The sequence below is a fragment of the Mesocricetus auratus genome, unplaced genomic scaffold (genome assembly GCF_017639785.1).
Source record: "Mesocricetus auratus isolate SY011 unplaced genomic scaffold, BCM_Maur_2.0 Super-Scaffold_100007, whole genome shotgun sequence".
NCBI lineage: Eukaryota > Metazoa > Chordata > Mammalia > Rodentia > Cricetidae > Mesocricetus > Mesocricetus auratus.
The window spans coordinates 96789888-96804360 of NW_024429191.1; the positions used below are offsets into that span (position 1 = coordinate 96789888).

At 53.6% G+C, this 14473-nt stretch overlaps 1 protein-coding gene across 7 annotated transcripts in view; it reads left to right on the forward strand.

Moving 5' to 3' along the window:
- Positions 1 to 14473, forward strand: part of Baiap2 (BAR/IMD domain containing adaptor protein 2) — a 67857-nt gene that overhangs the window by 25733 nt on the left and 27651 nt on the right. The gene's annotated exons all lie outside the window — the stretch shown is intronic.

Below are 14473 nucleotides of genomic sequence, written 5' to 3' on the forward strand. Positions count from 1 at the left end.
TCCAGTGCTGTCTGTGAGCCTGTGAGGTGGTCTGGGTGGTCAGGGTGTATATCCATCCTCCTCCCATTTCAGAAAAGAGGCTGCTGAGTCCTGAGAGGCACTGTTGGGAGGCCGTCATGAAACCCACTCACAGGGAGCTGTGGCTGGTTCACATTCTGGGGAGCCTCACTCTGCGGTCCTGTCCGGGCCAACTGCCTGTCCAGCTTAGGGACAATAAAGGACCGAAGGGCTTGGCAACGCCAGAATGGTTGGGCCCCCGCTTCCCAGCGAAAGACACCAAGCTCCCCTAGTCCTTCCTCCCATCTCTACAGGAAAAAAAAAAAAACACAAGGATCACAGGGGTCACATGCTTTACCCTACAAGTACACTGTGGGAGTTGCTGGGCAGGTGTCGGGCCCTGGGGCACCAGCAGGGTGGGCTCAGGTGGCGAGGCCTCTCATGTGGCATCCCTGGCCACCCTGCTGAGAGCTCTATGGGGCCCCGCCGAGGCCTCGCTTTGGCTCCGGGGAGATTAATAGCCGTCTGTCTGCACTCGATTTGCTGAATCCTGGGCAGTGGCTGTGTGGTAGCCGGAGAAGACGCAGCAGGTGTCTGTGTTCTTCAGCCGGGTCTGCTCTGTGGTGGGAACATTAATAAGGACAACAGTGGCTGGGCTGGTGATGGCAGGGGCCTCCTGACTGGTGGTTTCCATTCCGGCACTGTCACCTGGCCAGAGCAGGGTAGGGCCCTAAGTCCATCCTCGGGCCCTGCGAAGACCGTGGGTCACCTTCCCTGGCTCTGCTCCTGCTCTGAGAAGTGTGACTCTACTGGGTCCCGGGGTCACCCAGAGTTGGGGTTCATGATCCCTCCCAGCAGCCCAAAGGCCCCCAGGGACACCACCGAACATAAAAGCCAGATCATAAAGATTTGGACAGCTCTGGGAGCCCCTCGGAGACTCACAGATCTGTGGCCAGCCGTGTGCCCTCAAGTCAAAGTCTGTTTACCACATCCGCTGCTCCGTGCTGCAGCACCAGCTCCAGGGAGGGCTAATGAGGGAGCGTACCAGCTGCTCACTTCTCGGTCAGCAGTTGGCACGGGGTGCTCCAGGCGCAGCCAGCGGCCTCTGTGGGCAGGTCTCTGTCCTTCCCTGGGCTTCCCCAGAGTACTGTTTGTCAGGGGCGTGGGCTCGTCGGGCACATACATACAGACCACAATAGCTGAGACAGTGGGATCCCAGGCTTCCCAAGAGACCTCTGCATGGAGCAGAGTGTTAGCCACTGGATGCAGTCAGAACCATGGGCAGGTACAGAGAGGGCCAAGGGCCTTCGAGTAGCCCTAGGTGGCAAACCGTGCGGGGCTCTTCAGGGCCAGTAGCAGGACCAGTCAAGAGTGCAGTCTGCGACGGGAGAGGTCTGGGTAGCCCTGTCCCCTGAAGAGCAGTTGTCACAGGGGTTGGGTCATGAGCGTCTTTGGCCTATATACGGGAGGGAAGTGAGGTGGCCTCAATCCAGGGGTCTCTGAAATCACATGTTTCTGTGACGTAGTTTAAAGTCAAAAGGTCCGGAAGGGGATGGGAGAGAAGCAGCCAAGCCAGGTTTGGCAGCTTACACCTATAATGCCAGCGTCAGGGAAGCAGGATGATTGTCACAAGTTCGAGTCTGATCCAGGACTATACGAGATGAGAGTCTATGTCAAAAAAATTAAAGGAAGTCAGGCCGTGGTGGCACACACCTTTAACCCCAACACTCAGGAGGCAGAGGCAGATAGATCTCTGTGAGTTCAAGACCAGCCTGGTCTACAAAGTGAGTTCCAGGACATCCAAAACTACACAGAAAAACCCTGTCTTGAAAAACAAACACAACTAAAAGAAAAGGGCCTGGAGAGATGGCTCAACAGTTAAGAGCACTTGCTGTTCTTGCAGAGGACCTGGGTTCAGCTCCTACCATCCATATAGTGGCTCCCAGCCATCTGGAGGTGTTCATGTGGTACACACACACACACAATCTAAAAACATTTAACTAAAAGTAACTGGTCCAAACTTTTTTTTTTTTTTTTTTTTTTTTTTTTTGGTTTTTCGAGACAGGGTTTCTCTGTAGCTTTGGAGGCTGTCCTGGAACTCACTTTGTAGACCAGGCTGGCCTCGAACTCACAGAGATCCGCCTGCCTCTGACTCCCGAGTGCTGGGATTAAAGGCGTGCGCCACCAACGCCCGGCTCTGGTCCAAACTTTTTAATAACTGAAGGCTCTTAATAACTCTGTGGCTTTTGTTACGCTATCCTTGATGTATGTTGTACGTTGGGAACATTTCATCACTGACCAGAGGTCTCATGAGAGTAGTCATGTCACTAAGAGTGGGCTGGGCCATGTCCCAGCTAGATGAAGCAGCTGAAGTTAGCATGTCCCAGACAGTCCCACATCCACACAATGTCCAGGAGTGCCAGCTCATCGAAGGACAGTGAATGCTGGAGAGATGAGATGAAAAGGACACTGGGCACCAGTCATCGGAGAGGCGTAGTCTTTGGGCCGGCATCCCTCAGGAAGACTTTGTCTGAACTGCCTACCTGCCTTTCACCCTCCGTCTGTCTGCTGGTCCTGACAGGAACTTCTGTCAGATCGGGAGCATGGTTGGACCCCCAGATGCACTAGGGGATGTTCAGCAGAAGTTTCCAGGGTCTTCCACCTCTGGAGCACCTCTTTTTGCACAGGACGTGGGAGCTGTGAGGCCTTTATGCTGTTGAGCTTGTGTGGAGGTGCAGGTACCTGTCCCTGGTGGCCTTTCTGTCCTGTGAGGGAACTTCCTCATGCCATCCCAAGCCTGTCCAGTGTGTGTGTGTGAATACCATTGAGTGCACGTTTGCTTTCCAGCACTTAGGGTGCCTTCTCACAGGGTTGAGGAGCAGCATTACTAACCAGGGTCTTTGGTACACTTGTTCCCTTGGATTAGCTGGCTCTAAGGGTTAGATTTGCCCAGAAGGAATGCAATAGACTCTACGCTAAGCTGTGGGCAGGAGCTTGTCCTCTAATACTGAGGGTGTCAGACAGCTTCCCGGCCTGCCGTCTAGTTTGCTTTACCAGTGGGGACATGGTGACCTCCTTCTCTGGTCCTCATAGGCATCAGGTGCAAGAGAAGGGGAGCCAGGACTGAGGACCATCAGGTTGGCGAGATGATCTCTGGCGGACAAGGGCAGGGAGGGGTCCTGAGAGTCTGTTCCCTATGCTGTTTGAGCCATCCATGCTAAGGCTCCGGCCACTCCCCAACGTGGGGAGGACATCAGGTTAAAGCCCCACCATCTTTGTCCTGTGTAGCAGCCACCTCAGAGCCTATAGCTACTCTGTGTGCCCGTGACTCAAACACGTGCAGTCTGTGACCAGCTGGGGTGCCCTGCAAATCCTCAGACGGGAGCAGTCCCCTGCGCGACACTGGCCCAGGGGGATCTGAGCAGACAGAAAGCAAACAGTGGTGCATGACTCAGGACAAGCCTGGGCTTGGCCCTTCCCTCTCTGCTTTTCTCAAAAACCCTAGCATCCACGTCCAATTGTTGACACAACACGGACATCCAGGGTGGCTCTTTGGGCTTGTCTTGTTTCAGAACAGCATGCCCGTAAGCTCTGCTGTCTGCTGCCATCACCATGGCAACACAGCCATCGATTTTTCTCCTGGTCACCCCCTGGCTGCGTTCCACTCTGGCCTTTCCATAGGTAGGAGAAGAGCTGTCCTTGTGAGGAGCTGGTGTCTGGAGGAGCTGAGCGAAGGCAGGATTGGTAACTGTCCAAGGGGGGGTGGGGTGGCCCTTGACTACCTCACCTCCTGTCCGCCCCTCTTCCCTCCCGGTGGTTTTAACAGCACGGTGCCCTGGCAGCCCCCTCAGCTGTCTGTCTGCACCTAATGAGAGCTCTATATTCGGGCCTTGTTCAGGCGTATGTTAATTAGCTCTCAGAGGTGCCTTTCCACTCTGGGAGCCCCCAGAATAATTGAGCATCATGGATATTTGCTTCAGAAGGCTCTGGAAGGTGATGTGTGCCTACAGCCAAGTTTGAGCAGCTGACCCCCCCCCTTGGCATAGAGCCCTCCTGGCCACTGCCAGAGAGGATGACAGATCTGGCTCCTCCCAGAATGACGGGGGCGCCCAGCAGTCGAGCCCTGTTGTGTCTTAGTACCCATTGATGACACTCCATAGCACAAGGGTCCTGCTGTCGGACTCTCTACCCCTGCTGGGGACTGGTGCTAACCTCCATGAGGGCAGCTCAGGTCACCCGAAAGATGCAGACGCCCCCTCTTCCAGGCCCTGCGAAGCTCCACCTGGGATGCTGGCTACAAGGAGCTGGTGTCCTGTCTGCCGCCCTTTAAGACTTTGCCGAGGACACATGGAACATGTCAGGCACTTCCGTGCCAAGGAGGGTCTGAGGGAGGCCGGTCCGGCTTCCAGCATGATGGCACACTTGCCAGTGTTACAGCTTCCAAGTCAAACAGTGCTTGTCAGGTCTCTTCTTCTGGGATGGGCTTCCCGTGCAGGATGAGGTTGGGCTCACGTGGGCTTCTGCAGCTGTTGGGCCCAGTTCATCTCGTTTTATTTGCCCGTGCTTTGCATATGGTGGGGGTGTCCGGGGGCAGAGACCCCAATGGCATGAAGGAAACGTAGCTCTCCTTGAATCTTGAGTCCAGCCATCTATCCAGGCTCCTCCATGAGGTGTATGTAGAGTCCTTGGTCCAGGGGTTCTGTCGAGATCCAGGACACAGGAGCAGTTCTCCCCAGACTCACTATAACGGTCTTTGGACAATGCATGTCTTGGGGGTCTAGCTGAAATCCCCGTAAATTTGCCGCCACGCTCATCCTGGCACCTGGTGGAAGCATGCACAACCTCGTCTCTAGAAGCAGGGAACGGGAGGGGGAATGGAATGGGGAGGGACGACACACCAAAGGACCTGCCATTTGGAGACCCCGGGGGCTCTTTTCTCTTTACTCATGCCTCATCCACTCTGGCTGCTCTGAAGAGGGGGCTGTCGGAGGCCCAGTCCTCAGCAGGGGAGGGGGTGCTGCACCTATTATGGTAAAGCAGGCAAGTATCATTAAGCTCTTGCCCAGCTGAACGGTTGCTTCACCAGCCCCTCCCCAGGATCAGGAGACCTAGTCCCAGTGACTGTGGCAGCCAGGTATGATATCCATTCATTGCTTGGACACCTGCTGTCTGTCAGGGCCTGCAGCCCTTCCCTATAGGCCCTGTCTTAATTGAGGTCTATTACTCAAACCGCCCCTTTCTTCATGGAGACAGCTCTAGCCATCATGGCGACAGCCCTAGCCAGCCGATGAGCAACGGACCAAAGGCCTCGCCTCTGGGGAAGGCAGTCTGCTTGAGAGACGATGGCCTCAGAAAGACCCTTGCTGGACGACGACTCCTTTGTGTGTGGTGTTAGGCGTCCCCTCACTCGAGTCTCACACTGCCGTAAGCCCTGTGGTGGAAGCTGACTCCCTGTGTCCTCTCCTGATGCTGATGCCCTGCTCCTTCCAGTGTCACAAGCAGGGCATGTTTGAAACTCTGGTCACCCGAGTTGCCTTCTAGATGCAGGTGTCTGACAGACCCGCCTGGCTGTCGGCCCAGGCCCACGACACAAGTGAGTCCCGTACTTTCAATGTTGCACGCAGAGTGGGGTGCATCTGTGGCCTGCATCCTGGTCTTCCACAGAGTTCGCCCAGCCCCGCAGCCCAGCCCCTCACACTGCATCCCAACCATTGCTTTGCTGTGGGTCTCTTCATGGGTCTGGACTGCATTGATAGCAAAGTTTGCTTCTTACGTGTGTTTATCGTGTGTGTGTGTGTGTGTGTGTGTGTGTGTGTGTGTGTGTGTGTGCATTCACATACATGCTCCACAGCATTTGCGTGTGGAGGGTTAGAGGACAACCTACAGGTGTTAATTTTCTCCTTCCGCCATGTGGGTCCTGAGGATTAGGCTTAGGTCGTTAGGCTTAGTGGTCAGTGCTTTTACCGGAAGAGTATCTCCCTGACCAAATGTTTCATTTAAGCTCAGGTCTTTTTGGAAATGTCATCCTCTCTCCCTGAGGATCAGGGGTCCCTCATGTGGGGCCTGGAGGAACCGTGGGTGGAGTCTGGTCTGCCCTGGCCTCTCTACACGTCTACAGGTGGTTGCTTGCAGTGCACTGAGCCCAGGCCCACATCTACACTCCGTTCCCTGCCTCCTTCCTTCCCTCGGGCTCATCCTTCCCTTCAGTGTCGTCATCTGCACGTTGTAAGAACACGGTAGTTTCTGAAAGAAAAAAGTAAGAATGTTTTAAATTTTTCATTCCTTTTTTTGCTTTTGTATGCACGTGAGCATACATAGTGGTTGTGGGAGGTGCTGTCAGAGGACAAAGTGTGTCCCCAGAGTGTCTCTCCTTGTTCCATGTGGCCCCCAGGATCAAACTCGGGTTGTCAGGCTCGTTGGCAACACCTTTACCTGATGAGCGGTTTAACTGGCCCAAGACTGAGCATTTTAAGGTGCAGTTGTTATGAGAAGTACAATGTGGGGGACACTACTCAGTTACGAGAGGTTAGGGCCCTGGTGCGCTGCTCCAACCAGCCCCGCAGGCTCGCTTAGCACAGAGTGCAGGCAAATGGAGCGCTGGGTTATCGGGGAAGAAAACTGAAGGTGTGCCCAACAAGAAGCCTCAGTGAGGCGCCGGGCCAGGAAACGGCTATTTTTCTGTGCTCCGTGGATTTAAAGGGTATTGGTGGCGACCTCACTCCCAGGGTAGAGGTGTCATAATGTGGCAAGAAGTCTTTGCTCCTAGGACACAAATAAAACGCTGAGCTAGAAGCAAGAGTTAATATTGTCAGTAACTGGCTCTGAAAGAAAGATGCACAGACACCTCAGCTATCGCTGAACAAATGGGCCTGGTCAGCACTTGGAACTGTGGTGAAACCAGCGGTGTCCCCGTGCTGTCTTTGCAGCCTTCCCATAGGCTCTGGAGGGTGGGGTGGGAAGAGTTCGTGCCTGTCTTCCTCAGAGAAGAAGCGACAATGCCGTGACATCCCCGCTTTGATCCCCAGGCCACCTCCCACCATGTTGACCTAACACTGTTTCTGGGAGCTCCTGGGAGCGGCTGTGGAACCAGCCTGCCCGGGATTCACCCACAGCTGTAGCCAATGGCGTGGTTGAGTCCCCACTGCCAGCACTCAGCGTCCCAGGAGACTTCCTGGTGCTTGCCAAGTTCAAGTGGAAGGCGGTGTCTGCACCTAGGCTAGGTTTAGAACTGGGAGGAGCAGCAAGGCAGGCAGGTCCCACTGCTGTCCCTGAGGCCTCTGCCACCGTCAGCCACAGGTATCCCCAGAATCCATGCCCTGCCCGTCTCCTGTGCTGAACTTGCCTGCCACCCGCCCCCCCCCCCACTCTGTTCCAAGTCTCTATGACCTTCCATTCCCAGGCTTCTCTGAACATAAAGCATGCCATTAGGATGGTTTTATGCACCTGGTTTTGGATGGAGACACCTCTGCATGGGCTGCTCCTCGATTTTAATCTTTCCAGAGGTTCTCTTTGTGTGCGTTTGCTGCATGGGAGTATCTGTCTTCCACATCCAGTGCCCGCCCTTCCTCTGAGGGCTGGATCCTGTGCCCTGCACTGACTCTGCAGGCTGCCCCACTCACCTTAAGCCTTAGGTATGAGGGCTCCTGTAGAGTCTGTGTGCTCTGTGGTCTTTTTCCCTACTGTTCTGATCACACTGGGCACCCAGTGCTGCCTGCACATACCCTTCTGTTTCCCAGCTACTAGCCAGCCTCACACTTCATCTCTACCTCTCCTATAGGGTTTGTTTTTGGTTTGTTTTTTGTTTTTTCGAGACAGGGTTTCTCTGTGGCTTTGGAGGCTGTCCTGGAACTAGCTCTTGTAGACCAGGCTGGCCTCGAACTCACAGAGATCCACCTGCCTCTGCCTCCCGAGTGCTGGGATTAAAGGCGTGAGCCACCAACGCCCGGCTCCTATAGGGTTTTGCATGCTGTCCACATTGGTCTTGAACTCCTGGTTTCAAATGCTCCTCCTTCCTCAGCCCCCCAGTGCCTGGCAGTATGGGTGTGTCACACTGGGTTTGGGTGACTTTGAAGTCAGCCTGATTCTCTCTCAGCGGCAGTGGAATCAGTTAGGAACAGAAGCAGACAGGACTGAGTCCTGAACCCCAGAATCCCAACATTCGGCCATCCCAGTTCCTGCCGGGTGAGGGCAAGCCAAGACTGGGCTCCTGAGGGTTACCAGGAGTGCCCAGTTCACCCACTGGGAGGAGGAGGTTGCGCCTTCAGGGAGAACTGTGTTCTTGCTTTATCTTCGGGATAGTCCAGGACTAGCCAGGACAAGGACAAGGTTCTTAGGGAGAATCTGTCCCAGTTCAAACCCCTTGCCTATCTTAGGGGGGTTCTGCCTGTGTGTGTGGAAGCCCTGAGTCTTTTTAAAGTTCCTCCAGTCTTCCAGATGGCCATTGTAGTGTCAGAGGAAGTGAGATCCCATAGACTGCCCAGACACAGTTCTGACTGCCAGTACCCTTGCTGGCTATATAGCTAAGAAGGCCCCAAGAATGTGCATCATGCCGGGCATGGTGGGGTACACCTGCAGTCCTAGCACTCAAGAGGCAGAGGCAGGTGGATCTCTGTGAGTCCAAGGCCAGTCTGGCCCACATATCAAGCTACATAGTGAGACCATGTCTTAAAACAACAACAAAAGAATGTATGTCATAAGCATTGGAGAAATAACTAAGCTTTTAAGAACACTGGCCGCTCTTCCAGAGGACCTGAGTTTGATTCCCAGAACCCATATGGCAGCTCACAACCCTCTATTCAGTAGATTCAGCAGCCAGTTCTGGTCTCCATGGCACCAGGCACACAAGTGGTGCACGGATAGCTACATAGCTGTACACACACTCACACACACTCACACACGCACACACTCACTCACACACGCACACACTCACTCACACACTCTCACACACACTCACACACTCACACACGCACTCACACACGCACACACTCACTCACACACTCTCACACACTCACACACACTCACACACACACAGAGTGTCTGAAAATGCACAGCAGGAAGACTGGCTGGTCATGTGAGTAGCACTCAGGGCTGTCATGAACCTGCAGACCTTCTGTCACATCTGCAGTTTATAAACAGTTGTGCTGAATAGTTTTTTTGTTAATTTGACACAAGCTGTCGTCATCTCAGAGGAAAGAACCCCAATTGAGAATGCCTCCATAAGATCAGGCTGTGGCCGGGTGTTGGTGCACGCCTTTAATCCCAGCACTGGGGAGGCAGAGACAGGCGGATCTCTGTGAGTTCGAGGCCAACCTGATCTACAGAGTGAGTTCCAGGACAGGCTCCAAAACAATACAGAGAAACCCTGTCTCAAAAAACCAAAAGGAAAAAAAAATCAGGCTGTGGGCAAGCCTGTAGGGCATTTCCTTAATTAGTGATTGATGGGGGGAGGGCCAGCCCACTGTGCTGGGCTGATGAGCCTGGACTCTACAAGAAATCAGGCTGAGCGAGCCAGTAAGCAGCACCCCTCCATGGCCTCCACATCAGCTCCTGCATCTGGATTCCTGCCCTTTTTGAATTCCTGCCCTGAATTTCTTTAATGATGAACTCGGGGTTAGACTTCCTTTGACGATGTGGAAGTGTAAACATCAAATAAACCCACAGTTGCTTTGGTCACAATGTTTCATCACAGCAGTAGTGACTAAATAAGACAGAAGTTGGTACCAGGAGTGGGGTTTAAAAACAGATCTTATAGAGAGATAGGATACACACACACACACACACACACACAGATATATATATATATATATATATATATATATATATATATATATATATATATATAAACAAAGATTTATTAGAATAGTTTACAGGCTGTGGTTCATTTAGTCTAACAATGACTATCTACCAATGGAAGGCCCAAGAATCCTCTAACCAACCGTTCCGTTCACGAAGCTGGATCTCTTAGCTGGTCTTCAGTATACACCAGAATATATGCTGAAGAAGTGTGCTCTAATGTCAGTGAGGGGATGGACTTGCCAGTGGGAGCAGACTGTCAAGCAGCCTACATCCAGTGTTCTTTCCACCCATGGAGTATTCAGTGGCCACAGAAGGGGAGTCTGCTGAGTGTGGTGATCCCGGTATTCAGGAGGCAGGGGCGGGGGATCAGGAGTTCAAGGCTCTCTAAAGCTATGTAGTGAGTTTGTGCCTGAGGCCAGCCTGAGAAACATGAAATCCTATCTCAGAGAAGCAAATAAAAGCAAAAGCTCAAACAAACAAAAAGGGTTTTCTGGCTGGCCCCTGCTGTAGCACGGATAGACATCGTAAGTGTGCCCCAGTCCCTGTTTTACCCCTAAGAAGGGGGGTATATCCACGTGGACCAAATTGTACACTAACCCTCCAAACATGAAGCCAGGTTACCAATAGTACCAGAAATCTTTAAAACCGAGACACGCAGGGGGGTGACACGCAGGGTGACTCATTGGTGGCTGAACTTTCAGCTGCTTGACTCACACTGTACATTGGTAGAAGTTGAGAAGGGTGTGGTCTCCTGCTATGGATGCCTGTTTTTGGTTTTTTTGTTTTGTTTTACTTTTATCCCAAATAACAAGTGTTGTCTCTGGCACCCACACATGTTTTAGGGGTCTCAGCTCCTAAGTTCCCAGATATCTGGGGTCCTGGAATCCTGTCCGCAGCTGTCCTCAACCCCTCCTAAGTTACCTCTTATCTACTTGGATGAGCTAAGGCTGACTCACTGCCCTGGCATGCCAGGGGCTTCCAACCCTCTGGGATCTCACATGCCAGGGCCCTGGGATGGGCCACCCGCTGCCAGTCACCCCCGATACTCCACTCCCTGGAGTGGTTCCTCAGGTGGCAGCTGTCTGTAAAGATTTACCATCCCTCACTCACTGTTTGCTCTGGCACACTGGGCCTCGTTTCCCAATCTGATCCGGTTTTTCAAGCTTAGGGCCCACCTGTGTTGTGGCCCCAGAGCTCCAGGTCCCCAGGGGGTGGGTGGATTCTATCCTGGCTAAGCCTGGATAGAAAGCCTCTTCCTGGGGCTGGAGGTGGTTAAGAGTCCATACTGCTGTTACAGAGGACCCAAATTTGGTTCCTAGCACCCACGTCAGCAGCTCACAACTGCCTTTAACTCCAGCCTCAGGGGATCTGGCGACCTCTTCTGGGCTCCAAGAGCAACTGCACTCATGTGCACACACTCCCCACCATAATTATAAAAAATAATAAGAATAATCTAAAAAATAAGAAGAAGAATCTTTTTTTAAGAAAGCAAGCAAGCCTCTCCCTTGCAGCATAGCACGCCTGGGGGGATCTTCCTAGAGAAGGAGAGGGTGGGAGATCACAGCGTCCACAGTGAGGGCTCAGCCCCTGCTTCTCTGTCCCTGCTGGCCTGCAGTCCTTCAGATGCAAGAAGTATTCAAGGGCCAATGGACAAAACTTGGAGTAGCTTCTGGCAGAAATCAATACCCCTGGCCAGGGACTCCACCTCTGCTGCATGTGCTCAGGATGGCTAGATGTGCTTCTCCTGCACGCGGTGCTCACGGCTCTGCAGGAGTTAAGTGCTGGTGGCTGTGCACGCTCAAGCTCCACTGCACGTGGCTTCCTGCAGCTGCTTGCAAAATGCAGCCTGGAGATTCACCGTGTGGGCTGATTTTGCACAGCGCCAGCTTGCAGCAGCTAGTGCCCGCACGTGCGCGCGCGCGCGCGCACACACACGTACTCTGTTCTGTGCCTTTGCCTAGGTAGGCCCCTGCAAGCGTACCCATTTTATGTGGGGCTGGGAACCTGCTACCCATCTGGGGCTCTGAGCCGAGGGTTCTAGCCGATCAGGACACTGCTCTGTGTCTGAGGGTTGACACATCCCAGAGGGAGTGGCGACTGCTGTTCCTGTTGGGTCTGTGAGAAACTTCACACACCCTTGGGCATCACTAGTTCCCTTCAAGGATCTGTCGTTTGATTACACTGCTTTCCAAGGTTCTTGAATTGGTGTGTGCTGCTTCTGTGGGTAGGGGAAAGCTTTCTGTTTGGTCTTGGCATTAGCTTGTAATTCTGGGCCTACAGAATGTGGCCAGATTGGAGGGCAGCAAAGCAGCAACCTCTAGGGAGATTTCTAGCTAAGTGCATAGTTTGTCTGGTTGCTGCTGGCCCATTCCTCCTCCTGTTGACCTCATGGTCCTTTTGAGGAGTTGCTTGCACAGGCATTGTCCTCGGGAAGGGTGGGTGTGTGTAATCCCAAGCTGAGAGAGTAGGGCCAGTGCTGCCAAAGGCTCAGATGGGTTCCCCTGCCAGGCCAGACTTTGTACTCATTGTGGTCTCCTGATTTCTACTTGGGTATAATTATAGCCCATTCCCTATGAGAGCCAGGAGGTAGGCCCAAGACCCCCTGAGCCATAGGAATATGATCAAGCAAAGCCCCAAATACTTCCCTGGGTGCTTCCTTGTCTCGGAGCCATGGCTTTCCATCCTGTGGAGACTCACAGATGCAGAAAAGCACAGAGGACCCTGGGGCTTCCCCCCGCCCCCACCCCGGCCTCTGCCCCCCTAGTGCTTGTTTTTCTTGCTTACACGCTGGTGGCTTCTAGTCTGAGTGTAGAAAGCTCTGATCTGTGGCTTTGGGTTTCCCGTGAGCCTTGTCCTGAGCATGTGGGACACTGCCCTGATGACCCGCTGAATAGCTGACATGCCTGTGCATGTGTGCTGGTGGCAGCCAAGGCCTCTTCCCCACGGGGACCGTGCCTGTGGCCTTGCCCCTCGCCCCTGGCCTCACCCATTCATTCCAGTGTTTCTGTTCCACCAGTCATATGGGGCCAGGCTCCTTCACATTAAATTCTGTCCCCATGTGGTCCCCAGGTCCTTCAAGCACATCACAGCCCAGGTCCAGGGTGGGCCAGGAGTAGGGCTTCATCTTCTTTGGAGGTGTCTTGCAACCCTGAGGCTACCTGCCCTGTCCCTGTGTGTGGGTTGTCCCTGACTCTGTGACCACAGCTTCCTATTGGCCATACACAGTTATGACAGCCCTGTCATCTCTAGGGATGCAGTCTCTAGAGTGGTCATTGTCACTTCCCGTGTAGTGCTAGGCTCCATCCAGGCCTGTGGTCATAGACACTTAGGGTGTGGTGATGGGCAGGCATCTCTGCCGAAGCTTTTACCCCCGGCATCCAGGTACATTTACCCAGGTGACTCAGGGTTTGTGCAAAGCTCCAGGCAACCACTGAGTTTGCTCTTTGACCACAAAGGCTGACCTGCAGGGAGGTGGTAAGCAAGCCGGGTGGGGCTGGCAGGGAAAGTTGTAGACCTGGGCGCTGACCACCCTGCTGACTTGGGGTGCCCTTCTCTGCTGACTGTGGCCTGTTGGCTGGCGTGGCCTTGCAAGCTCTGCTAACTGGTGCAGGAAATCTGTCCAGTGTCTGATCTTCAGCCAGTGCTCGGTGTCCCTGTGGTCATTGGAATTAAAACAAAGCTCATGGGACTAAGAGGGTTCCCGAGAATCTGACCTTCCCAGGTCCCAGATGAGCTCCCAGGTGAAATCTGATATCCCAGAGGAAGGTACCTTCCAGCCAGGGCTTCCGTTGTCAGAGCATTTCTTCTGCTTTCTAGCTGGCGATAGTGGGTGCCGGAGAGGGACTCCTGGGGAGGAAAGTCCAGCATCTGGAAGGACTCAGAGGGGTGTGGCTTATTAGCATGCATATATATATATATTTCAGCCTCCAGGCACAGGCATAGGCCCTCCTTCTCTGTTTATGTCCATAGCACCTAGCAGTGTCCCAGACTCCCCTAAAAAGGAGTTATACAGTTGCCAGTTAACAAGCGGAGCTGGACTGCTGGCTTCTCCACACATGAGGAAATGGGAGGTTTGCTCTACAGACAAACTGCAACAGGACAGGCAGCCTTGGTGGTCTTGGTTAGGTGCGTTACATGAGGTCCTGGGCATGATGTGGGGGTCTCAGGCCCCTGGAAAAAGAAAGGAGCTTGGAGCTCATGCTCAGTTGGCAACAGGAGATACACGATGGGTCCAATGTGCAGGGCACCTAACAAAACCGTTAGGGCCGCTGCCTGGCCTGATGCCTTCGTCCCTAGGTGTGGAGTGGGAGCTGGGTGTTGGGATCTGATTTGATCCTTGTTGGGTTTAAAGAAAGTGCCTGGCCCTCGGTCGCCAAGGCTCTTCCTTTCTTCTCTTTCTGTTGTATACTTGTCAAAGCGGGAGGTGGGTATGTGGCAGGCAGCTTAGTGATGACTCCGCAGACTGTTGGGGGACTCAGCTCACCCCAGCATTGGGCAAACCCAGATGTTAGCCCAGCCTGGAGTGTGTGCCACAGGCAAGGGGGTGTGCACCAGGTGATGTCCAAGCTGGCAAAGTCCTGGGTGGTGTTGGCTGCTGAGCTGCCAACCTCTGTTGTCTCAGCCTACCCTACGGGTAGGCCAAGGGAAACGGTGACGGAGCCATAGCTGTGCCCAGTGCTCT